This window comes from Megalopta genalis, unplaced genomic scaffold (genome assembly GCF_051020955.1).
Source record: "Megalopta genalis isolate 19385.01 unplaced genomic scaffold, iyMegGena1_principal scaffold0300, whole genome shotgun sequence".
Taxonomy (NCBI): domain Eukaryota; kingdom Metazoa; phylum Arthropoda; class Insecta; order Hymenoptera; family Halictidae; genus Megalopta; species Megalopta genalis.
Genome location: NW_027476369.1, coordinates 245,001 through 270,000, shown reverse-complemented (window position 1 = coordinate 270,000; position 25,000 = coordinate 245,001). Strand labels below are relative to the sequence as shown.

The 25,000-nt window shown below is 35.4% G+C and overlaps 2 non-coding genes across 2 annotated transcripts; both read right to left on the bottom strand.

Moving 5' to 3' along the window:
• Nucleotides 1-543: 543 nt before the first annotated feature.
• Nucleotides 544-698, bottom strand: LOC143263041 (5.8S ribosomal RNA). Its single transcript, XR_013036624.1, has one exon. It is a non-coding gene; the product is annotated as a 5.8S ribosomal RNA (ribosomal RNA).
• A 1,333-nt stretch (nucleotides 699-2,031) lies between these two features.
• On the bottom strand, nucleotides 2,032-3,952 carry LOC143263047 (small subunit ribosomal RNA). Its single transcript, XR_013036630.1, has one exon. It is a non-coding gene; the product is annotated as a small subunit ribosomal RNA (ribosomal RNA).
• Nucleotides 3,953-25,000: the final 21,048 nt, after the last annotated feature.

Here is a 25,000-nt window from a genome sequence, read left to right as displayed (position 1 = left end):
CACACTCATAGGTTCCACTCCCTGGGGCTATGATATATATATACATATAAATTCAAATTCGAAGCAACGGTCACAATTCTACTCTATATTTTTGCGGGTTATGTGTTCTTTCGTTCAATTTCTTTCATGCGTTCGTTCGATCTCTGTACACAGTCTTCACATAGGACAGACTCGTGTAGTACGCTTTCGTGGGTTAAACCCATCTCGTTTCATTTCAGGCGACGTCGGGAGCGCGTTGAAAATGTACCAGTGAAATCTCGATAGTTCTACGGATACGAATCGTCCCGAAAAAGATTTTGTCACCGCTTCGAAGCGGTGTTTCAGACGGGCGGACGTATATAAAACATATACGACACACGACACCGCCTTCCACACTCACGCTAGTTCGAACACGATTTCCATCTCTCTCGAAGACTGTTAGACGTACGTAAAATTTCTCAATATTCATAGGACCGCGACAAACGCCGACGAAGCGCCCATCATTCGCTCGTACGTATATAGGCAACAAGTGCCATCAACGCAAGCAGTTTATAAGTACGTAAACGACCCTCAGCCAGGCGTGGTCCAGGAATTGTATCCGTGGACCGCAATGTGCGTTCGAAATGTCGATGTTCATGTGTCCTGCAGTTCACACGTTGACGCGCAATTAGCTGCGTTCTTCATCGACCCACGAGCCAAGTGATCCACCGTTCAGGGTAATTTTTCCCTTTTATTCTCTCATATATAATATAATGTGTATTTGCTATCCACCACATTTTTGTGTTATATTTCGGAACAAGCCGATACCCGAAGAGCTCCAACCAGCGCGCGAAGGAGATTCGGGAGTCGTCGTACAACGACATAATTGTCCCTTAAAGAACGAGATATTTCCGTCGAAACCATATATATATGTACGAGCAAATCCAAAACCACTGTTTTCTTGCAAGTTCGACGGTCGGAGCGAATAGAACATTGAAAAGCCTTCTATCGAAGAAACACAGAGAGTATATCACCTCCAAAAACGACGGGGATATGGATATTCAAACTGGACAATTATCAACCCGATACTGGATTCGAAAAGTTTCTCTCTCCTTTCGTCGTTATTTACACCGGACGGACTCACGGCCGGCTCTAGCTGGGTGTCATATATATATATACGTCCCACGCTCATGCTGCCACTAGCGCGCAACAGAGTAGGGTGTCAATGACAACGACACAGCATTGAAACGAGCTACACAAGCCGGTCTCTCTTGATACCAATGTAAACGAGCATTAAGTTATCTTCAGACTGCCCGATATTTTCGTCCTTTGGACTTTCCCAACGATTCCTTTTTTTCTTTTTTTTTTACACACCACAGCGAAGACTTGAGGAAGCGTGATTAGCACGCTCGCATCCCTCCCTGTCCTACTACAACTGTGTGTGTGTGTGTAAAGAAAGAAAAAAGAATACATTGGCTTTCTCTCTATCGAGAAGATGGCCTACGCAACGCAGATCAAAGGCCTAATACGTGTAATATAATACGCGTCTGGCCGTGTATAAATCACGCACGAATGATCTGGTCGGGCCCAACTCTTCTCGTACGCTTATTTTTCCGTGTTGGGGCACTATCATAAAATCACACAAACCCCAACACGTGTGTGTCTTGGAAGGAAGATGGCCTACGCAACGCAGATCAAAGGCCTAATACGTGTAGTACACACGTCTGCCGTGTAAATCACGCACGAATGATCTGGTCGGGCCCAACTCTTCTCCACCACACCACATCCCAACTTTGTACATTTTTATATATTTTTGTGCGTTGGGGCACCTTCATAATCACAAACCCCAACAACACATATATCTCTCTCTCTTTGAAAGATTTGTTGTGGCCTACGCAACGCAGATCAAAGGCCTAATACGTGTAGTACACACGTCTGGCCGTGTAAATCACGCACGAATGATCTGGCGGGCTCAACAATATCTTTTTTTTTTATATGAATTCTTATCCACAAACTAATCGAATTCATTTTCTCTCCTCCTCTCCTCTCTCTTTGAGATATATTGGAACATTGTAATGATCCTTCCGCAGGTTCACCTACGGAAACCTTGTTACGACTTTTACTTCCTCTAAATAATCAAGTTTGGTCATCTTCCCGGCATCATCGGCAATGCCGAAACATTGCCGCGCACCAGTCCGAAGACCTCACTAAATCATTCAATCGGTAGTAGCGACGGGCGGTGTGTACAAAGGGCAGGGACGTAATCAACGCGAGCTTATGACTCGCGCTTACTGGGAATTCCTCGTTCATGGGGAATAATTGCAAGCCCCAATCCCTAGCACGAAGGAGGTTCAGCGGGTTACCCGGGCCTTTCGGCCAGGGAACACACGCTGATTCCTTCAGTGTAGCGCGCGTGCGGCCCAGAACATCTAAGGGCATCACAGACCTGTTATTGCTCAATCTCGTGCGGCTAGAAGCCGCCTGTCCCTCTAAGAAGATTTGTTTGTACGTTGGTAGTAAAAACCCCACCGGCAGAAGCCGAGAGCCTTCGAGATACCATAATTACGTCTATTTAGCAGGCTAGAGTCTCGTTCGTTATCGGAATTAACCAGACAAATCGCTCCACCAACTAAGAACGGCCATGCACCACCACCCACCGAATCAAGAAAGAGCTATCAATCTGTCAATCCTTCCGGTGTCCGGGCCTGGTGAGGTTTCCCGTGTTGAGTCAAATTAAGCCGCAGGCTCCACTCCTGGTGGTGCCCTTCCGTCAATTCCTTTAAGTTTCAGCTTTGCAACCATACTTCCCCCGGAACCCAAAAGCTTTGGTTTCCCGGAAGCTGCCCGCCGAGTCATCGTAGGAACTTCGGCGGATCGCTAGCTGGCATCGTTTATGGTTAGAACTAGGGCGGTATCTGATCGCCTTCGAACCTCTAACTTTCGTTCTTGATTAATGAAAACATTTTTGGCAAATGCTTTCGCTTCTGTCCGTCTTGCGACGATCCAAGAATTTCACCTCTAACGTCGCAATACGAATGCCCCCATCTGTCCCTATTAATCATTACCTCGGGGTTCCGAAAACCAACAAAATAGAACCGAGGTCCTATTCCATTATTCCATGCACACAGTATTCAGGCGAAGGTAGCCTGCTTTGAGCACTCTAATTTGTTCAAAGTAAACGTACCGGCCCACCTCGACACTCAGTGAAGAGCACCGCGATGGGATATTAGTTGGACCGCCCCGTGAAGAGCAAAGCCCACCGGTAGGACGTACCACATAATGCCAGTTAAACACCGCGAGCGATGAACCGACACTGTGACACACAGATTCAACTACGAGCTTTTTAACCGCAACAACTTTAATATACGCTATTGGAGCTGGAATTACCGCGGCTGCTGGCACCAGACTTGCCCTCCAATGGATCCTCGTTAAAGGATTTAAAGTGTACTCATTCCGATTACGGGGCCTCGGATGAGTCCCGTATCGTTATTTTTCGTCACTACCTCCCCGTGCCGGGAGTGGGTAATTTGCGCGCCTGCTGCCTTCCTTGGATGTGGTAGCCGTTTCTCAGGCTCCCTCTCCGGAATCGAACCCTGATTCCCCGTTACCCGTTACAACCATGGTAGGCGCAGAACCTACCATCGACAGTTGATAAGGCAGACATTTGAAAGATGCGTCGCCGGTGCTATAAGACCATGCGATCAGCACAAAGTTATTCAGAGTCACCAAAGCAAACGATGGACGAGTGTAAACACCCGCCACCGATTGGTTTTGATCTAATAAAAGCGTTCCTACCATCTCTGGTCGGAACTCTGTTTTGCATGTATTAGCTCTAGAATTACCACAGTTATCCAAGTAAATTTTAGTACGATCTAAGAAACCATAACTGATTTAATGAGCCATTCGCGGTTTCACCTTAATACGGCATGTACTGAGACATGCATGGCTTAATCTTTGAGACAAGCATATGACTACTGGCAGGATCAACCAGGGAACTATACAATATGTATATATAAAATGGACAAAATTTAAATCCTTTTCCATCGTCGCCTGTTTCATATATATATGTCAGGTCGACACACCACTTTTCTCTTTCAAATATGTACAAGTTTTGCCACATTCCGCGCTTGTAACATATCTTCTTTAACGCTCAATTTCTTTCATTTTTCTACCATACAGATATTTTACCGTACGCCCAAAAACGTACGTATTATATTTTTGTTCTATCATAAAATCACATTTTTCTACGTACGCCAGCTTCGTACGTTTCTATCTTTGCCTTCATAAAATCACAAGATAATTTTATCTTCAAGAGTCTCGCTATTAACATCTTGTAAGATAAATGTACGTCCCAGCTAAAACGTACAAATACTTCAAATTAAGTAATAATATATCATCGCTATTGACAAATTTTTAAGATCCAAGACACAGTTCTCTCTATATGTTTTAATATTTTTTATGTACTCAAATATATTCAAAGGAAAAAGTACATGGGTGATGCCATAGTCGTGGAAGCGCGTACGCTCACGCTGATCTTCTGACCGCCGGAAGCACGAAACCTCTGATCTGGGCAAAATCGGCAAGCCGAGGAAGAACGGACAGGACACATGCTGGACTGGCGAGAAAGCGTGTTCTTCCGCTCGCGCTAGGCATTTCGATTTCTGACACCTCTTGATTTAAAAAATCAGTTTTTTGATAGTTTTCTCTCTCCACTGGGCTATTCATTTTAGCCACAGTTTTCAATTGGTACGATTTGCTTCCAAATCTTACAGATGCATTTTAAAAAATTTTTCCATCGCTCGGACAGAAGAGTCGATTGCTCAGTGAGTACGAGTATACATACAAAGTGCATACGGGTAACCAACCCCGTAGGGCTTGCCACATATGGGCCATTCGGTCAAAGACACCGACCCGTGGCCACGCTGTGTGGAGAAAAGTCCGTAACGTAAACGGCACGAAACAGTCAGGACCGAAGCCCCGAAGGAGCTCTGAGACAGCTTCTCGACCGAGATCGTAGAATTGGCCCAAAACCCGCTCTGCTCCGTCCGCCTCGCACGGACCGTGTATCTCTTATAGATACCGAACGGCCGGCAAGGACGCCGGCGCCGCCGGCCGAATAGCACGCGCGCTTATGAGTGTAAACCGCCGCGGCAACAGACCGCCCGGCCGTGCTGTTGTAACATAGCGCGTGAACGAACGAAAAAAAAATTTATAGTAAACATTAAAATAAATTACATTACCGTAAACTAGACAAAAAATTACACATTTTTTCCCAATATGAAAATTTTCACAAACTTTTCAAAGTCCCATCGCATCGAGTAAACTTTTTTAATAACGCTTCCGCACGATTCTAAATGCTTAATCCATATGTGAAATCGTTCACTGATCACGAATATCGTATTTAAAAAAATTACAAAAATTTATTTTTCAAAATAATCAAAAAAAACCGAAAAATCACAAGAGTAAAGTACCATTATTTTAAACAATATGTCGTTCTAAATGCTTAATCCCTATGTAAAAAAGTTATCTAAGCAAGAATATGTAATTGAAAAAAATTAGAAAAATTTATTTTAGCCGTAAATCGAAAATAATGGGGACACCGGAGCTGTTCGAAGCGCCGAGACGCGCCGCGTACGGCCGAATATTTTCTAAGTCCCAACGTACCGATCAAGAGTAAAGTACCATTTTCCTACATTAGATTTCGTTCTAAATGCTTAATCCCTATGTAAAAACGTTAGTTAAGCAAGAATATCGTATTTTTAAAAAAATCTAATGATAGGATTTCCCAGAAAATTGAAAAAACCGAAAAATGTCAAGAGTAAAGTGCCATTTTCTGACATTAGATTTCGTTCTAAATGCTTAATCCCTATGTAGAAACGTTAGTTAAGCAAGAATATCGTATTTTTAAAAAAATCTAATGATAGGATTTTTCAGAAAATTGAAAAAACCGTAAAATGTCAAGAGTAAAGTGCCCTTATTTTAAACAATGTATCGTTCTAAATGCTTAATCCCTATGTAAAAAAGTTATTTTAGCAGGAATATGTTATTGAAAAAAATTAGAAAAATTTATTTTAGCCGTAAATCGAAAATAATGGGGACACCGGAGCTGTTCGAAGCGCCGAGCGCGCCGCGTACGCCCGAATATTTTCAAAGTCCCAACGTACCGATCAAGAGTAAAGTACCATTTTCCTACATTAGATTTCGTTCTAAATGCTTAATCCCTATGTAAAAACGTTAGTTAAGCAAGAATATCGTATTTTTAAAAAAATCTAATGATAGGATTTTCCAGAAAATTGAAAAAACCGAAAAATGTCAAGAGTAAAGTGCCATTTTCTGACATTAGATTTCGTTCTAAATGCTTAATCCCTATGTAGAAACGTTAGTTAAGCAAGAATATCGTATTTTTAAAAAAATCTAATGATAGGATTTTTCAGAAAATTGAAAAAACCGTAAAATGTCAAGAGTAAAGTGCCCTTATTTTAAACAATGTATCGTTCTAAATGCTTAATCCCTATGTAAAAAAGTTATTTAAGCAGGAATATGTTATTGAAAAAAATTAGAAAAATTTATTTTAGCCGTAAATCGAAAATAATGGATCGAGCGAATCGGTCGATTGCGCCGAGACGCGCTATGATGCAACAGACGAGCGATTGGAACGCCCGAATATTTTCAAAGTCCCAACGTACCGATCAAGAGTAAAGTACCATTTTCCTACATTAGATTTCGTTCTAAATGCTTAATCCCTATGTAAAAACGTTAGTTAAGCAAGAATATCGTATTTTTAAAAAAATCTAATGATAGGATTTTCCAGAAAATTGAAAAAACCGAAAAATGTCAAGAGTAAAGTGCCATTTTCTGACATTAGATTTCGTTCTAAATGCTTAATCCCTATGTAGAAACGTTAGTTAAGCAAGAATATCGTATTTTTAAAAAAATCTAATGATAGGATTTTTCAGAAAATTGAAAAAACCGTAAAATGTCAAGAGTAAAGTGCCCTTATTTTAAACAATGTATCGTTCTAAATGCTTAATCCCTATGTAAAAAAGTTATTTAAGCAGGAATATGTTATTGAAAAAAATTAGAAAAATTTATTTTAGCCGTAAATCGAAAATAATGGATCGAGCGAATCGGTCGATTGCGCCGAGACGCGCTATGATGCAACAGACGAGCGATTGGAACGCCCGAATATTTTCAAAGTCCCAACGTACCGATCAAGAGTAAAGTACCATTTTCCTACATTAGATTTCGTTCTAAATGCTTAATCCCTATGTAAAAACGTTAGTTAAGCAAGAATATCGTATTTTTAAAAAAATCTAATGATAGGATTTCCCAGAAAATTGAAAAAACCGAAAAATGTCAAGAGTAAAGTGCCATTTTCTGACATTAGATTTCGTTCTAAATGCTTAATCCCTATGTAGAAACGTTAGTTAAGCAAGAATATCGTATTTTTAAAAAAATCTAATGATAGGATTTTTCAGAAAATTGAAAAAACCGTAAAATGTCAAGAGTAAAGTGCCCTTATTTTAAACAATGTATCGTTCTAAATGCTTAATCCCTATGTAAAAAAGTTATTTAAGCAGGAATATGTTATTGAAAAAAATTAGAAAAATTTATTTTAGCCGTAAATCGAAAATAATGGGGACACCGGAGCTGTTCGAAGCGCCGAGCGCGCCGCGTACGCCCGAATATTTTCAAAGTCCCAACGTACCGATCAAGAGTAAAGTACCATTTTCCTACATTAGATTTCGTTCTAAATGCTTAATCCCTATGTAAAAACGTTAGTTAAGCAAGAATATCGTATTTTTAAAAAAATCTAATGATAGGATTTTCCAGAAAATTGAAAAAACCGAAAAATGTCAAGAGTAAAGTGCCATTTTCTGACATTAGATTTCGTTCTAAATGCTTAATCCCTATGTAGAAACGTTAGTTAAGCAAGAATATCGTATTTTTAAAAAAATCTAATGATAGGATTTTTCAGAAAATTGAAAAAACCGTAAAATGTCAAGAGTAAAGTGCCCTTATTTTAAACAATGTATCGTTCTAAATGCTTAATCCCTATGTAAAAAAGTTATTTAAGCAGGAATATGTTATTGAAAAAAATTAGAAAAATTTATTTTAGCCGTAAATCGAAAATAATGGATCGAGCGAATCGGTCGATTGCGCCGAGACGCGCTATGATGCAACAGACGAGCGATTGGAACGCCCGAATATTTTCAAAGTCCCAACGTACCGATCAAGAGTAAAGTACCATTTTCCTACATTAGATTTCGTTCTAAATGCTTAATCCCTATGTAAAAACGTTAGTTAAGCAAGAATATCGTATTTTTAAAAAAATCTAATGATAGGATTTCCCAGAAAATTGAAAAAACCGAAAAATGTCAAGAGTAAAGTGCCATTTTCTGACATTAGATTTCGTTCTAAATGCTTAATCCCTATGTAGAAACGTTAGTTAAGCAAGAATATCGTATTTTTAAAAAAATCTAATGATAGGATTTTTCAGAAAATTGAAAAAACCGTAAAATGTCAAGAGTAAAGTGCCCTTATTTTAAACAATGTATCGTTCTAAATGCTTAATCCCTATGTAAAAAAGTTATTTAAGCAGGAATATGTTATTGAAAAAAATTAGAAAAATTTATTTTAGCCGTAAATCGAAAATAATGGGGACACCGGAGCTGTTCGAAGCGCCGAGCGCGCCGCGTACGCCCGAATATTTTCAAAGTCCCAACGTACCGATCAAGAGTAAAGTACCATTTTCCTACATTAGATTTCGTTCTAAATGCTTAATCCCTATGTAAAAACGTTAGTTAAGCAAGAATATCGTATTTTTAAAAAAATCTAATGATAGGATTTTCCAGAAAATTGAAAAAACCGAAAAATGTCAAGAGTAAAGTGCCATTTTCTGACATTAGATTTCGTTCTAAATGCTTAATCCCTATGTAGAAACGTTAGTTAAGCAAGAATATCGTATTTTTAAAAAAATCTAATGATAGGATTTTTCAGAAAATTGAAAAAACCGTAAAATGTCAAGAGTAAAGTGCCCTTATTTTAAACAATGTATCGTTCTAAATGCTTAATCCCTATGTAAAAAAGTTATTTTAGCAGGAATATGTTATTGAAAAAAATTAGAAAAATTTATTTTAGCCGTAAATCGAAAATAATGGGGACACCGGAGCTGTTCGAAGCGCCGAGCGCGCCGCGTACGCCCGAATATTTTCAAAGTCCCAACGTACCGATCAAGAGTAAAGTACCATTTTCCTACATTAGATTTCGTTCTAAATGCTTAATCCCTATGTAAAAACGTTAGTTAAGCAAGAATATCGTATTTTTAAAAAAATCTAATGATAGGATTTCCCAGAAAATTGAAAAAACCGAAAAATGTCAAGAGTAAAGTGCCATTTTCTGACATTAGATTTCGTTCTAAATGCTTAATCCCTATGTAGAAACGTTAGTTAAGCAAGAATATCGTATTTTTAAAAAAATCTAATGATAGGATTTTTCAGAAAATTGAAAAAACCGTAAAATGTCAAGAGTAAAGTGCCCTTATTTTAAACAATGTATCGTTCTAAATGCTTAATCCCTATGTAAAAAAGTTATTTAAGCAGGAATATGTTATTGAAAAAAATTAGAAAAATTTATTTTAGCCGTAAATCGAAAATAATGGATCGAGCGAATCGGTCGATTGCGCCGAGACGCGCTATGATGCAACAGACGAGCGATTGGAACCCCCGAATATTTTCAAAGTCCCAACGTACCGATCAAGAGTAAAGTACCATTTTCCTACATTAGATTTCGTTCTAAATGCTTAATCCCTATGTAAAAACGTTAGTTAAGCAAGAATATCGTATTTTTAAAAAAATCTAATGATAGGATTTTCCAGAAAATTGAAAAAACCGAAAAATGTCAAGAGTAAAGTGCCATTTTCTGACATTAGATTTCGTTCTAAATGCTTAATCCCTATGTAGAAACGTTAGTTAAGCAAGAATATCGTATTTTTAAAAAAATCTAATGATAGGATTTTTCAGAAAATTGAAAAAACCGTAAAATGTCAAGAGTAAAGTGCCCTTATTTTAAACAATGTATCGTTCTAAATGCTTAATCCCTATGTAAAAAAGTTATTTTAGCAGGAATATGTTATTGAAAAAAATTAGAAAAATTTATTTTAGCCGTAAATCGAAAATAATGGGGACACCGGAGCTGTTCGAAGCGCCGAGCGCGCCGCGTACGCCCGAATATTTTCAAAGTCCCAACGTACCGATCAAGAGTAAAGTACCATTTTCCTACATTAGATTTCGTTCTAAATGCTTAATCCCTATGTAAAAACGTTAGTTAAGCAAGAATATCGTATTTTTAAAAAAATCTAATGATAGGATTTTCCAGAAAATTGAAAAAACCGAAAAATGTCAAGAGTAAAGTGCCATTTTCTGACATTAGATTTCGTTCTAAATGCTTAATCCCTATGTAGAAACGTTAGTTAAGCAAGAATATCGTATTTTTAAAAAAATCTAATGATAGGATTTTTCAGAAAATTGAAAAAACCGTAAAATGTCAAGAGTAAAGTGCCCTTATTTTAAACAATGTATCGTTCTAAATGCTTAATCCCTATGTAAAAAAGTTATTTAAGCAGGAATATGTTATTGAAAAAAATTAGAAAAATTTATTTTAGCCGTAAATCGAAAATAATGGATCGAGCGAATCGGTCGATTGCGCCGAGACGCGCTATGATGCAACAGACGAGCGATTGGAACGCCCGAATATTTTCAAAGTCCCAACGTACCGATCAAGAGTAAAGTACCATTTTCCTACATTAGATTTCGTTCTAAATGCTTAATCCCTATGTAAAAACGTTAGTTAAGCAAGAATATCGTATTTTTAAAAAAATCTAATGATAGGATTTCCCAGAAAATTGAAAAAACCGAAAAATGTCAAGAGTAAAGTGCCATTTTCTGACATTAGATTTCGTTCTAAATGCTTAATCCCTATGTAGAAACGTTAGTTAAGCAAGAATATCGTATTTTTAAAAAAATCTAATGATAGGATTTTTCAGAAAATTGAAAAAACCGTAAAATGTCAAGAGTAAAGTGCCCTTATTTTAAACAATGTATCGTTCTAAATGCTTAATCCCTATGTAAAAAAGTTATTTAAGCAGGAATATGTTATTGAAAAAAATTAGAAAAATTTATTTTAGCCGTAAATCGAAAATAATGGATCGAGCGAATCGGTCGATTGCGCCGAGACGCGCTATGATGCAACAGACGAGCGATTGGAACCCCCGAATATTTTCAAAGTCCCAACGTACCGATCAAGAGTAAAGTACCATTTTCCTACATTAGATTTCGTTCTAAATGCTTAATCCCTATGTAAAAACGTTAGTTAAGCAAGAATATCGTATTTTTAAAAAAATCTAATGATAGGATTTTCCAGAAAATTGAAAAAACCGAAAAATGTCAAGAGTAAAGTGCCATTTTCTGACATTAGATTTCGTTCTAAATGCTTAATCCCTATGTAGAAACGTTAGTTAAGCAAGAATATCGTATTTTTAAAAAAATCTAATGATAGGATTTTTCAGAAAATTGAAAAAACCGTAAAATGTCAAGAGTAAAGTGCCCTTATTTTAAACAATGTATCGTTCTAAATGCTTAATCCCTATGTAAAAAAGTTATTTTAGCAGGAATATGTTATTGAAAAAAATTAGAAAAATTTATTTTAGCCGTAAATCGAAAATAATGGGGACACCGGAGCTGTTCGAAGCGCCGAGCGCGCCGCGTACGCCCGAATATTTTCAAAGTCCCAACGTACCGATCAAGAGTAAAGTACCATTTTCCTACATTAGATTTCGTTCTAAATGCTTAATCCCTATGTAAAAACGTTAGTTAAGCAAGAATATCGTATTTTTAAAAAAATCTAATGATAGGATTTTCCAGAAAATTGAAAAAACCGAAAAATGTCAAGAGTAAAGTGCCATTTTCTGACATTAGATTTCGTTCTAAATGCTTAATCCCTATGTAGAAACGTTAGTTAAGCAAGAATATCGTATTTTTAAAAAAATCTAATGATAGGATTTTTCAGAAAATTGAAAAAACCGTAAAATGTCAAGAGTAAAGTGCCCTTATTTTAAACAATGTATCGTTCTAAATGCTTAATCCCTATGTAAAAAAGTTATTTAAGCAGGAATATGTTATTGAAAAAAATTAGAAAAATTTATTTTAGCCGTAAATCGAAAATAATGGATCGAGCGAATCGGTCGATTGCGCCGAGACGCGCTATGATGCAACAGACGAGCGATTGGAACGCCCGAATATTTTCAAAGTCCCAACGTACCGATCAAGGGTAAAGTACCATTTTCCTACATTAGATTTCGTTCTAAATGCTTAATCCCTATGTAAAAACGTTAGTTAAGCAAGAATATCGTATTTTTAAAAAAATCTAATGATAGGATTTCCCAGAAAATTGAAAAAACCGAAAAATGTCAAGAGTAAAGTGCCATTTTCTGACATTAGATTTCGTTCTAAATGCTTAATCCCTATGTAGAAACGTTAGTTAAGCAAGAATATCGTATTTTTAAAAAAATCTAATGATAGGATTTTTCAGAAAATTGAAAAAACCGTAAAATGTCAAGAGTAAAGTGCCCTTATTTTAAACAATGTATCGTTCTAAATGCTTAATCCCTATGTAAAAAAGTTATTTTAGCAGGAATATGTTATTGAAAAAAATTAGAAAAATTTATTTTAGCCGTAAATCGAAAATAATGGATCGAGCGAATCGGTCGATTGCGCCGAGACGCGCTATGATGCAACAGACGAGCGATTGGAACGCCCGAATATTTTCAAAGTCCCAACGTACCGATCAAGAGTAAAGTACCATTTTCCTACATTAGATTTCGTTCTAAATGCTTAATCCCTATGTAAAAACGTTAGTTAAGCAAGAATATCGTATTTTTAAAAAAATCTAATGATAGGATTTCCCAGAAAATTGAAAAAACCGAAAAATGTCAAGAGTAAAGTGCCATTTTCTGACATTAGATTTCGTTCTAAATGCTTAATCCCTATGTAGAAACGTTAGTTAAGCAAGAATATCGTATTTTTAAAAAAATCTAATGATAGGATTTTTCAGAAAATTGAAAAAACCGTAAAATGTCAAGAGTAAAGTGCCCTTATTTTAAACAATGTATCGTTCTAAATGCTTAATCCCTATGTAAAAAAGTTATTTTAGCAGGAATATGTTATTGAAAAAAATTAGAAAAATTTATTTTAGCCGTAAATCGAAAATAATGGATCGAGCGAATCGGTCGATTGCGCCGAGACGCGCTATGATGCAACAGACGAGCGATTGGAACGCCCGAATATTTTCAAAGTCCCAACGTACCGATCAAGAGTAAAGTACCATTTTCCTACATTAGATTTCGTTCTAAATGCTTAATCCCTATGTAAAAACGTTAGTTAAGCAAGAATATCGTATTTTTAAAAAAATCTAATGATAGGATTTCCCAGAAAATTGAAAAAACCGAAAAATGTCAAGAGTAAAGTGCCATTTTCTGACATTAGATTTCGTTCTAAATGCTTAATCCCTATGTAGAAACGTTAGTTAAGCAAGAATATCGTATTTTTAAAAAAATCTAATGATAGGATTTTTCAGAAAATTGAAAAAACCGTAAAATGTCAAGAGTAAAGTGCCCTTATTTTAAACAATGTATCGTTCTAAATGCTTAATCCCTATGTAAAAAAGTTATTTAAGCAGGAATATGTTTTTGAAAAAAATTAGAAAAATTTATTTTAGCCGTAAATCGAAAATAATGGGGACACCGGAGCTGTTCGAAGCGCCGAGCGCGCCGCGTACGCCCGAATATTTTCAAAGTCCCAACGTACCGATCAAGAGTAAAGTACCATTTTCCTACATTAGATTTCGTTCTAAATGCTTAATCCCTATGTAAAAACGTTAGTTAAGCAAGAATATCGTATTTTTAAAAAAATCTAATGATAGGATTTTCCAGAAAATTGAAAAAACCGAAAAATGTCAAGAGTAAAGTGCCCTTATTTTAAACAATGTATCGTTCTAAATGCTTAATCCCTATGTAAAAAAGTTATTTAAGCAGGAATATGTTATTGAAAAAAATTAGAAAAATTTATTTTAGCCGTAAATCGAAAATAATGGATCGAGCGAATCGGTCGATTGCGCCGAGACGCGCTATGATGCAACAGACGAGCGATTGGAACGCCCGAATATTTTCAAAGTCCCAACGTACCGATCAAGAGTAAAGTACCATTTTCCTACATTAGATTTCGTTCTAAATGCTTAATCCCTATGTAAAAACGTTAGTTAAGCAAGAATATCGTGTTTTTAAAAAAATCTAATGATAGGATTTCCCAGAAAATTGAAAAAACCGAAAAATGTCAAGAGTAAAGTGCCATTTTCTGACATTAGATTTCGTTCTAAATGCTTAATCCCTATGTAGAAACGTTAGTTAAGCAAGAATATCGTATTTTTAAAAAAATCTAATGATAGGATTTTTCAGAAAATTGAAAAAACCGTAAAATGTCAAGAGTAAAGTGCCCTTATTTTAAACAATGTATCGTTCTAAATGCTTAATCCCTATGTAAAAAAGTTATTTAAGCAGGAATATGTTATTGAAAAAAATTAGAAAAATTTATTTTAGCCGTAAATCGAAAATAATGGATCGAGCGAATCGGTCGATTGCGCCGAGACGCGCTATGATGCAACAGACGAGCGATTGGAACCCCCGAATATTTTCAAAGTCCCAACGTACCGATCAAGAGTAAAGTACCATTTTCCTACATTAGATTTCGTTCTAAATGCTTAATCCCTATGTAAAAACGTTAGTTAAGCAAGAATATCGTATTTTTAAAAAAATCTAATGATAGGATTTTCCAGAAAATTGAAAAAACCGAAAAATGTCAAGAGTAAAGTGCCATTTTCTGACATTAGATTTCGTTCTAAATGCTTAATCCCTATGTAGAAACGTTAGTTAAGCAAGAATATCGTATTTTTAAAAAAATCTAATGATAGGATTTTTCAGAAAATTGAAAAAACCGTAAAATGTCAAGAGTAAAGTGCCCTTATTTTAAACAATGTATCGTTCTAAATGCTTAATCCCTATGTAAAAAAGTTATTTAAGCAGGAATATGTTATTGAAAAAAATTAGAAAAATTTATTTTAGCCGTAAATCGAAAATAATGGATCGAGCGAATCGGTCGATTGCGCCGAGACGCGCTATGATGCAACAGACGAGCGATTGGAACGCCCGAATATTTTCAAAGTCCCAACGTACCGATCAAGAGTAAAGTACCATTTTCCTACATTAGATTTCGTTCTAAATGCTTAATCCCTATGTAAAAACGTTAGTTAAGCAAGAATATCGTATTTTTAAAAAAATCTAATGATAGGATTTCCCAGAAAATTGAAAAAACCGAAAAATGTCAAGAGTAAAGTGCCATTTTCTGACATTAGATTTCGTTCTAAATGCTTAATCCCTATGTAGAAACGTTAGTTAAGCAAGAATATCGTATTTTTAAAAAAATCTAATGATAGGATTTTTCAGAAAATTGAAAAAACCGTAAAATGTCAAGAGTAAAGTGCCCTTATTTTAAACAATGTATCGTTCTAAATGCTTAATCCCTATGTAAAAAAGTTATTTAAGCAGGAATATGTTATTGAAAAAAATTAGAAAAATTTATTTTAGCCGTAAATCGAAAATAATGGGGACACCGGAGCTGTTCGAAGCGCCGAGCGCGCCGCGTACGCCCGAATATTTTCAAAGTCCCAACGTACCGATCAAGAGTAAAGTACCATTTTCCTACATTAGATTTCGTTCTAAATGCTTAATCCCTATGTAAAAACGTTAGTTAAGCAAGAATATCGTATTTTTAAAAAAATCTAATGATAGGATTTTCCAGAAAATTGAAAAAACCGAAAAATGTCAAGAGTAAAGTGCCCTTATTTTAAACAATGTATCGTTCTAAATGCTTAATCCCTATGTAAAAAAGTTATTTAAGCAGGAATATGTTATTGAAAAAAATTAGAAAAATTTATTTTAGCCGTAAATCGAAAATAATGGATCGAGCGAATCGGTCGATTGCGCCGAGACGCGCTATGATGCAACAGACGAGCGATTGGAACGCCCGAATATTTTCAAAGTCCCAACGTACCGATCAAGAGTAAAGTACCATTTTCCTACATTAGATTTCGTTCTAAATGCTTAATCCCTATGTAAAAACGTTAGTTAAGCAAGAATATCGTGTTTTTAAAAAAATCTAATGATAGGATTTCCCAGAAAATTGAAAAAACCGAAAAATGTCAAGAGTAAAGTGCCATTTTCTGACATTAGATTTCGTTCTAAATGCTTAATCCCTATGTAGAAACGTTAGTTAAGCAAGAATATCGTATTTTTAAAAAAATCTAATGATAGGATTTTTCAGAAAATTGAAAAAACCGTAAAATGTCAAGAGTAAAGTGCCCTTATTTTAAACAATGTATCGTTCTAAATGCTTAATCCCTATGTAAAAAAGTTATTTAAGCAGGAATATGTTATTGAAAAAAATTAGAAAAATTTATTTTAGCCGTAAATCGAAAATAATGGATCGAGCGAATCGGTCGATTGCGCCGAGACGCGCTATGATGCAACAGACGAGCGATTGGAACCCCCGAATATTTTCAAAGTCCCAACGTACCGATCAAGAGTAAAGTACCATTTTCCTACATTAGATTTCGTTCTAAATGCTTAATCCCTATGTAAAAACGTTAGTTAAGCAAGAATATCGTATTTTTAAAAAAATCTAATGATAGGATTTTCCAGAAAATTGAAAAAACCGAAAAATGTCAAGAGTAAAGTGCCATTTTCTGACATTAGATTTCGTTCTAAATGCTTAATCCCTATGTAGAAACGTTAGTTAAGCAAGAATATCGTATTTTTAAAAAAATCTAATGATAGGATTTTTCAGAAAATTGAAAAAACCGTAAAATGTCAAGAGTAAAGTGCCCTTATTTTAAACAATGTATCGTTCTAAATGCTTAATCCCTATGTAAAAAAGTTATTTTAGCAGGAATATGTTATTGAAAAAAATTAGAAAAATTTATTTTAGCCGTAAATCGAAAATAATGGGGACACCGGAGCTGTTCGAAGCGCCGAGCGCGCCGCGTACGCCCGAATATTTTCAAAGTCCCAACGTACCGATCAAGAGTAAAGTACCATTTTCCTACATTAGATTTCGTTCTAAATGCTTAATCCCTATGTAAAAACGTTAGTTAAGCAAGAATATCGTATTTTTAAAAAAATCTAATGATAGGATTTTCCAGAAAATTGAAAAAACCGAAAAATGTCAAGAGTAAAGTGCCATTTTCTGACATTAGATTTCGTTCTAAATGCTTAATCCCTATGTAGAAACGTTAGTTAAGCAAGAATATCGTATTTTTAAAAAAATCTAATGATAGGATTTTTCAGAAAATTGAAAAAACCGTAAAATGTCAAGAGTAAAGTGCCCTTATTTTAAACAATGTATCGTTCTAAATGCTTAATCCCTATGTAAAAAAGTTATTTAAGCAGGAATATGTTATTGAAAAAAATTAGAAAAATTTATTTTAGCCGTAAATCGAAAATAATGGATCGAGCGAATCGGTCGATTGCGCCGAGACGCGCTATGATGCAACAGACGAGCGATTGGAACCCCCGAATATTTTCAAAGTCCCAACGTACCGATCAAGAGTAAAGTACCATTTTCCTACATTAGATTTCGTTCTAAATGCTTAATCCCTATGTAAAAACGTTAGTTAAGCAAGAATATCGTATTTTTAAAAAAATCTAATGATAGGATTTTCCAGAAAATTGAAAAAACCGAAAAATGTCAAGAGTAAAGTGCCATTTTCTGACATTAGATTTCGTTCTAAATGCTTAATCCCTATGTAGAAACGTTAGTTAAGCAAGAATATCGTATTTTTAAAAAAATCTAATGATAGGATTTTTCAGAAAATTGAAAAAACCGTAAAATGTCAAGAGTAAAGTGCCCTTATTTTAAACAATGTATCGTTCTAAATGCTTAATCCCTATGTAAAAAAGTTATTTTAGCAGGAATATGTTATTGAAAAAAATTAGAAAAATTTATTTTAGCCGTAAATCGAAAATAATGGGGACACCGGAGCTGTTCGAAGCGCCGAGCGCGCCGCGTACGCCCGAATATTTTCAAAGTCCCAACGTACCGATCAAGAGTAAAGTACCATTTTCCTACATTAGATTTCGTTCTAAATGCTTAATCCCTATGTAAAAACGTTAGTTAAGCAAGAATATCGTATTTTTAAAAAAATCTAATGATAGGATTTTCCAGAAAATTGAAAAAACCGAAAAATGTCAAGAGTAAAGTGCCATTTTCTGACATTAGATTTCGTTCTAAATGCTTAATCCCTATGTAGAAACGTTAGTTAAGCAAGAATATCGTATTTTTAAAAAAATCTAATGATAGGATTTTTCAGAAAATTGAAAAAACCGTAAAATGTCAAGAGTAAAGTGCCCTTATTTTAAACAATGTATCGTTCTAAATGCTTAATCCCTATGTAAAAAAGTTATTTAAGCAGGAATATGTTATTGAAAAAAATTAGAAAAATTTATTTTAGCCGTAAATCGAAAATAATGGATCGAGCGAATCGGTCGATTGCGCCGAGACGCGCTATGATGCAACAGACGAGCGATTGGAACGCCCGAATATTTTCAAAGTCCCAACGTACCGATCAAGGGTAAAGTACCATTTTCCTACATTAGATTTCGTTCTAAATGCTTAATCCCTATGTAAAAACGTTAGTTAAGCAAGAATATCGTATTTTTAAAAAAATCTAATGATAGGATTTCCCAGAAAATTGAAAAAACCGAAAAATGTCAAGAGTAAAGTGCCATTTTCTGACATTAGATTTCGTTCTAAATGCTTAATCCCTATGTAGAAACGTTAGTTAAGCAAGAATATCGTATTTTTAAAAAAATCTAATGATAGGATTTTTCAGAAAATTGAAAAAACCGTAAAATGTCAAGAGTAAAGTGCCCTTATTTTAAACAATGTATCGTTCTAAATGCTTAATCCCTATGTAAAAAAGTTATTTTAGCAGGAATATGTTATTGAAAAAAATTAGAAAAATTTATTTTAGCCGTAAATCGAAAATAATGGATCGAGCGAATCGGTCGATTGCGCCGAGACGCGCTATGATGCAACAGACGAGCGATTGGAACGCCCGAATATTTTCAAAGTCCCAACGTACCGATCAAGAGTAAAGTACCATTTTCCTACATTAGATTTCGTTCTAAATGCTTAATCCCTATGTAAAAACGTTAGTTAAGCAAGAATATCGTATTTTTAAAAAAATCTAATGATAGGATTTCCCAGAAAATTGAAAAAACCGAAAAATGTCAAGAGTAAAGTGCCATTTTCTGACATTAGATTTCGTTCTAAATGCTTAATCCCTATGTAGAAACGTTAGTTAAGCAAGAATATCGTATTTTTAAAAAAATCTAATGATAGGATTTTTCAGAAAATTGAAAAAACCGTAAAATGTCAAGAGTAAAGTGCCCTTATTTTAAACAATGTATCGTTCTAAATGCTTAATCCCTATGTAAAAAAGTTATTTTAGCAGGAATATGTTATTGAAAAAAATTAGAAAAATTTATTTTAGCCGTAAATCGAAAATAATGGGGACACCGGAGCTGTTCGAAGCGCCGAGCGCGCCGCGTACGCCCGAATATTTTCAAAGTCCCAACGTACCGATCAAGAGTAAAGTACCATTTTCCTACATTAGATTTCGTTCTAAATGCTTAATCCCTATGTAAAAACGTTAGTTAAGCAAGAATATCGTATTTTTAAAAAAATCTAATGATAGGATTTCCCAGAAAATTGAAAAAACCGAAAAATGTCAAGAGTAAAGTGCCATTTTCTGACATTAGATTTCGTTCTAAATGCTTAATCCCTATGTAGAAACGTTAGTTAAGCAAGAATATCGTATTTTTAAAAAAATCTAATGATAGGATTTTTCAGAAAATTGAAAAAACCGTAAAATGTCAAGAGTAAAGTGCCCTTATTTTAAACAATGTATCGTTCTAAATGCTTAATCCCTATGTAAAAAAGTTATTTAAGCAGGAATATGTTATTGAAAAAAATTAGAAAAATTTATTTTAGCCGTAAATCGAAAATAATGGATCGAGCGAATCGGTCGATTGCGCCGAGACGCGCTATGATGCAACAGACGAGCGATTGGAACCCCCGAATATTTTCAAAGTCCCAACGTACCGATCAAGAGTAAAGTACCATTTTCCTACATTAGATTTCGTTCTAAATGCTTAATCCCTATGTAAAAACGTTAGTTAAGCAAGAATATCGTATTTTTAAAAAAATCTAATGATAGGATTTTCCAGAAAATTGAAAAAACCGAAAAATGTCAAGAGTAAAGTGCCCTTATTTTAAACAATGTATCGTTCTAAATGCTTAATCCCTATGTAAAAAAGTTATTTAAGCAGGAATATGTTATTGAAAAAAATTAGAAAAATTTATTTTAGCCGTAAATCGAAAATAATGGATCGAGCGAATCGGTCGATTGCGCCGAGACGCGCTATGATGCAACAGACGAGCGATTGGAACGCCCGAATATTTTCAAAGTCCCAACGTACCGATCAAGAGTAAAGTACCATTTTCCTACATTAGATTTCGTTCTAAATGCTTAATCCCTATGTAAAAACGTTAGTTAAGCAAGAATATCGTATTTTTAAAAAAATCTAATGATAGGATTTTCCAGAAAATTGAAAAAACCGAAAAATGTCAAGAGTAAAGTGCCATTTTCTGACATTAGATTTCGTTCTAAATGCTTAATCCCTATGTAGAAACGTTAGTTAAGCAAGAATATCGTATTTTTAAAAAAATCTAATGATAGGATTTTTCAGAAAATTGAAAAAACCGTAAAATGTCAAGAGTAAAGTGCCCTTATTTTAAACAATGTATCGTTCTAAATGCTTAATCCCTATGTAAAAAAGTTATTTTAGCAGGAATATGTTATTGAAAAAAATTAGAAAAATTTATTTTAGCCGTAAATCGAAAATAATGGATCGAGCGAATCGGTCGATTGCGCCGAGACGCGCTATGATGCAACAGACGAGCGATTGGAACGCCCGAATATTTTCAAAGTCCCAACGTACCGATCAAGAGTAAAGTACCATTTTCCTACATTAGATTTCGTTCTAAATGCTTAATCCCTATGTAGAAACGTTAGTTAAGCAAGAATATCGTATTTTTAAAAAAATCTAATGATAGGATTTCCCAGAAAATTGAAAAAACCGAAAAATGTCAAGAGTAAAGTGCCATTTTCTGACATTAGATTTCGTTCTAAATGCTTAATCCCTATGTAGAAACGTTAGTTAAGCAAGAATATCGTATTTTTAAAAAAATCTAATGATAGGATTTTTCAGAAAATTGAAAAAACCGTAAAATGTCAAGAGTAAAGTGCCCTTATTTTAAACAATGTATCGTTCTAAATGCTTAATCCCTATGTAAAAAAGTTATCTAAGCAAGAATATGTTATTGAAAAAAATTAGAAAAATTTATTTTAGCCGTAAATCGAAAAGAAGTCTGTTCGTTTCTCTGTCTCTCTCGCGCGATCGAACTATCGATGTTTCCCGACAAACTATTGGAAGTTTAATTAAACTTTATACATGAAATTACTCGTTTTGATCCCCGCTACACAGCCGTATACTTTTTATAATTTTGTGGAATCGGGAACCTTGAAATATTTATCATAACGCGGATCGACTGTCTCTGTCTCTTTCTAGATCGGAAGAATCGATGTTTCCCGGCAAACTATTGGGAGTTTAATTAAACTTTATACATGAAATTACTCGTTCTGATCCCCGCTACACAGCCGTAAACTTTTTATAAATTTGTGGAATCGGGAACCTCGAAATATTTATCATAACGCGGATCGACTGTCTCTGTCTCTTTCTAGATCGGAAGAATCGATGTTTCCCGGCAAACTATTGGGAGATTAATTAAACTTTATACATGAAATTACTCGTTTTGATCCCCGCTACACAGCCGTATACTTTTTATAATTTTGTGGAATCGGGAACCTTGAAATATTTATCATAACGCGGATCGACTGTCTCTGTCTCTTTCTAGATCGGAAGAATCGATGTTTCCCGGCAAACTATTGGGAGTTTAATTAAACTTTATACATGAAATTACTCGTTCTGATCCCCGCTACACAGCCGTAAACTTTTTATAAATTTGTGGAATCGGGAACCTCGAAATATTTATCATAACGCGGATCGACTGTCTCTGTCTCTTTCTAGATCGGAAGAATCGATGTTTCCCGGAAAACTATTGGGAGTTTAATTAAACTTTATACATGAAATTACTCGTTCTGATCCCCGCTACACAGCCGTATACTTTTTATAATTTTGTGGAATCGGGAACCTTGAAATATTTATCATAACGCGGATCGACTGTCTCTGTCTCTTTCTAGATCGGAAGAATCGATGTTTCCCGGCAAACTATTGGGAGTTTAATTAAACTTTATACATGAAATTACTCGTTCTGATCCCCGCTACACAGCCGTATACTTTTTATAATTTTGTGGAATCGGGAACCTCGAAATATTTATCATAACGCGGATCGACTGTCTCTGTCTCTTTCTAGATCGGAAGAATCGATGTTTCCCGGAAAACTATTGGGAGTTTAATTAAACTTTATACATGAAATTACTCGTTCTGATCCCCGCTACACAGCCGTAAACTTTTTATAAATTTGTGGAATCGGGAACCTCGAAATATTTATCATAACGCGGATCGACTGTCTCTGTCTCTTTCTAGATCGGAAGAATCGATGTTTCCCGGAAAACTATTGGGAGTTTAATTAAACTTTATACATGAAATTACTCGTTCTGATCCCCGCTACACAGCCGTATACTTTTTATAATTTTGTGGAATCGGGAACCTTGAAATATTTATCATAACGCGGATCGACTGTCTCTGTCTCTTTCTAGATCGGAAGAATCGATGTTTCCCGGCAAACTATTGGGAGTTTAATTAAACTTTATACATGAAATTACTCGTTCTGATCCCCGCTACACAGCCGTATACTTTTTATAATTTTGTGGAATCGGGAACCTCGAAATATTTATCATAACGCGGATCGACTGTCTCTGTCTCTTTCTAGATCGGAAGAATCGATGTTTCCCGGAAAACTATTGGGAGTTTAATTAAACTTTATACATGAAATTACTCGTTCTGATCCCCGCTACACAGCCGTAAACTTTTTATAAATTTGTGGAATCGGGAACCTCGAAATATTTATCATAACGCGGATCGACTGTCTCTGTCTCTTTCTAGATCGGAAGAATCGATGTTTCCCGGCAAACTATTGGGAGATTAATTAAACTTTATACATGAAATTACTCGTTCTGATCCCCGCTACACAGCCGTATACTTTTTATAATTTTGTGGAATCGGGAACCTCGAAATATTTATCATAACGCGGATCGACTGTCTCTGTCTCTTTCTAGATCGGAAGAATCGATGTTTCCCGGCAAACTATTGGGAGTTTAATTAAACTTTATACATGAAATTACTCGTTTTGATCCCCGCTACACAGCCGTATACTTTTTATAATTTTGTGGAATCGGGAACCTTGAAATATTTATCATAACGCGGATCGACTGTCTCTGTCTCTTTCTAGATCGGAAGAATCGATGTTTCCCGGCAAACTATTGGGAGTTTAATTAAACTTTATACATGAAATTACTCGTTCTGATCCCCGCTACACAGCCGTAAACTTTTTATAAATTTGTGGAATCGGGAACCTCGAAATATTTATCATAACGCGGATCGACTGTCTCTGTCTCTTTCTAGATCGGAAGAATCGATGTTTCCCGGAAAACTATTGGGAGTTTAATTAAACTTTATACATGAAATTACTCGTTCTGATCCCCGCTACACAGCCGTATACTTTTTATAATTTTGTGGAATCGGGAACCTTGAAATATTTATCATAACGCGGATCGACTGTCTCTGTCTCTTTCTAGATCGGAAGAATCGATGTTTCCCGGCAAACTATTGGGAGTTTAATTAAACTTTATACATGAAATTACTCGTTCTGATCCCCGCTACACAGCCGTATACTTTTTATAATTTTGTGGAATCGGGAACCTCGAAATATTTATCATAACGCGGATCGACTGTCTCTGTCTCTTTCTAGATCGGAAGAATCGATGTTTCCCGGAAAACTATTGGGAGTTTAATTAAACTTTATACATGAAATTACTCGTTCTGATCCCCGCTACACAGCCGTAAACTTTTTATAAATTTGTGGAATCGGGAACCTCGAAATATTTATCATAACGCGGATCGACTGTCTCTGTCTCTTTCTAGATCGGAAGAATCGATGTTTCCCGGCAAACTATTGGGAGATTAATTAAACTTTATACATGAAATTACTCGTTTTGATCCCCGCTACACAGCCGTATACTTTTTATAATTTTGTGGAATCGGGAACCTTGAAATATTTATCATAACGCGGATCGACTGTCTCTGTCTCTTTCTAGATCGGAAGAATCGATGTTTCCCGGCAAACTATTGGGAGTTTAATTAAACTTTATACATGAAATTACTCGTTTTGATCCCCGCTACACAGCCGTATACTTTTTATAAATTTGTGGAATCGGGAACCTCGAAATATTTATCATAACGCGGATCGACTGTCTCTGTCTCTTTCTAGATCGGAAGAATCGATGTTTCCCGGCAAACTATTGGGAGTTTAATTAAACTTTATACATGAAATTACTCGTTCTGATCCCCGCTACACAGCCGTATACTTTTTATAATTTTGTGGAATCGGGAACCTCGAAATATTTATCATAACGCGGATCGACTGTCTCTGTCTCTTTCTAGATCGGAAGAATCGATGTTTCCCGGAAAACTATTGGGAGTTTAATTAAACTTTATACATGAAATTACTCGTTCTGATCCCCGCTACACAGCCGTAAACTTTTTATAAATTTGTGGAATCGGGAACCTCGA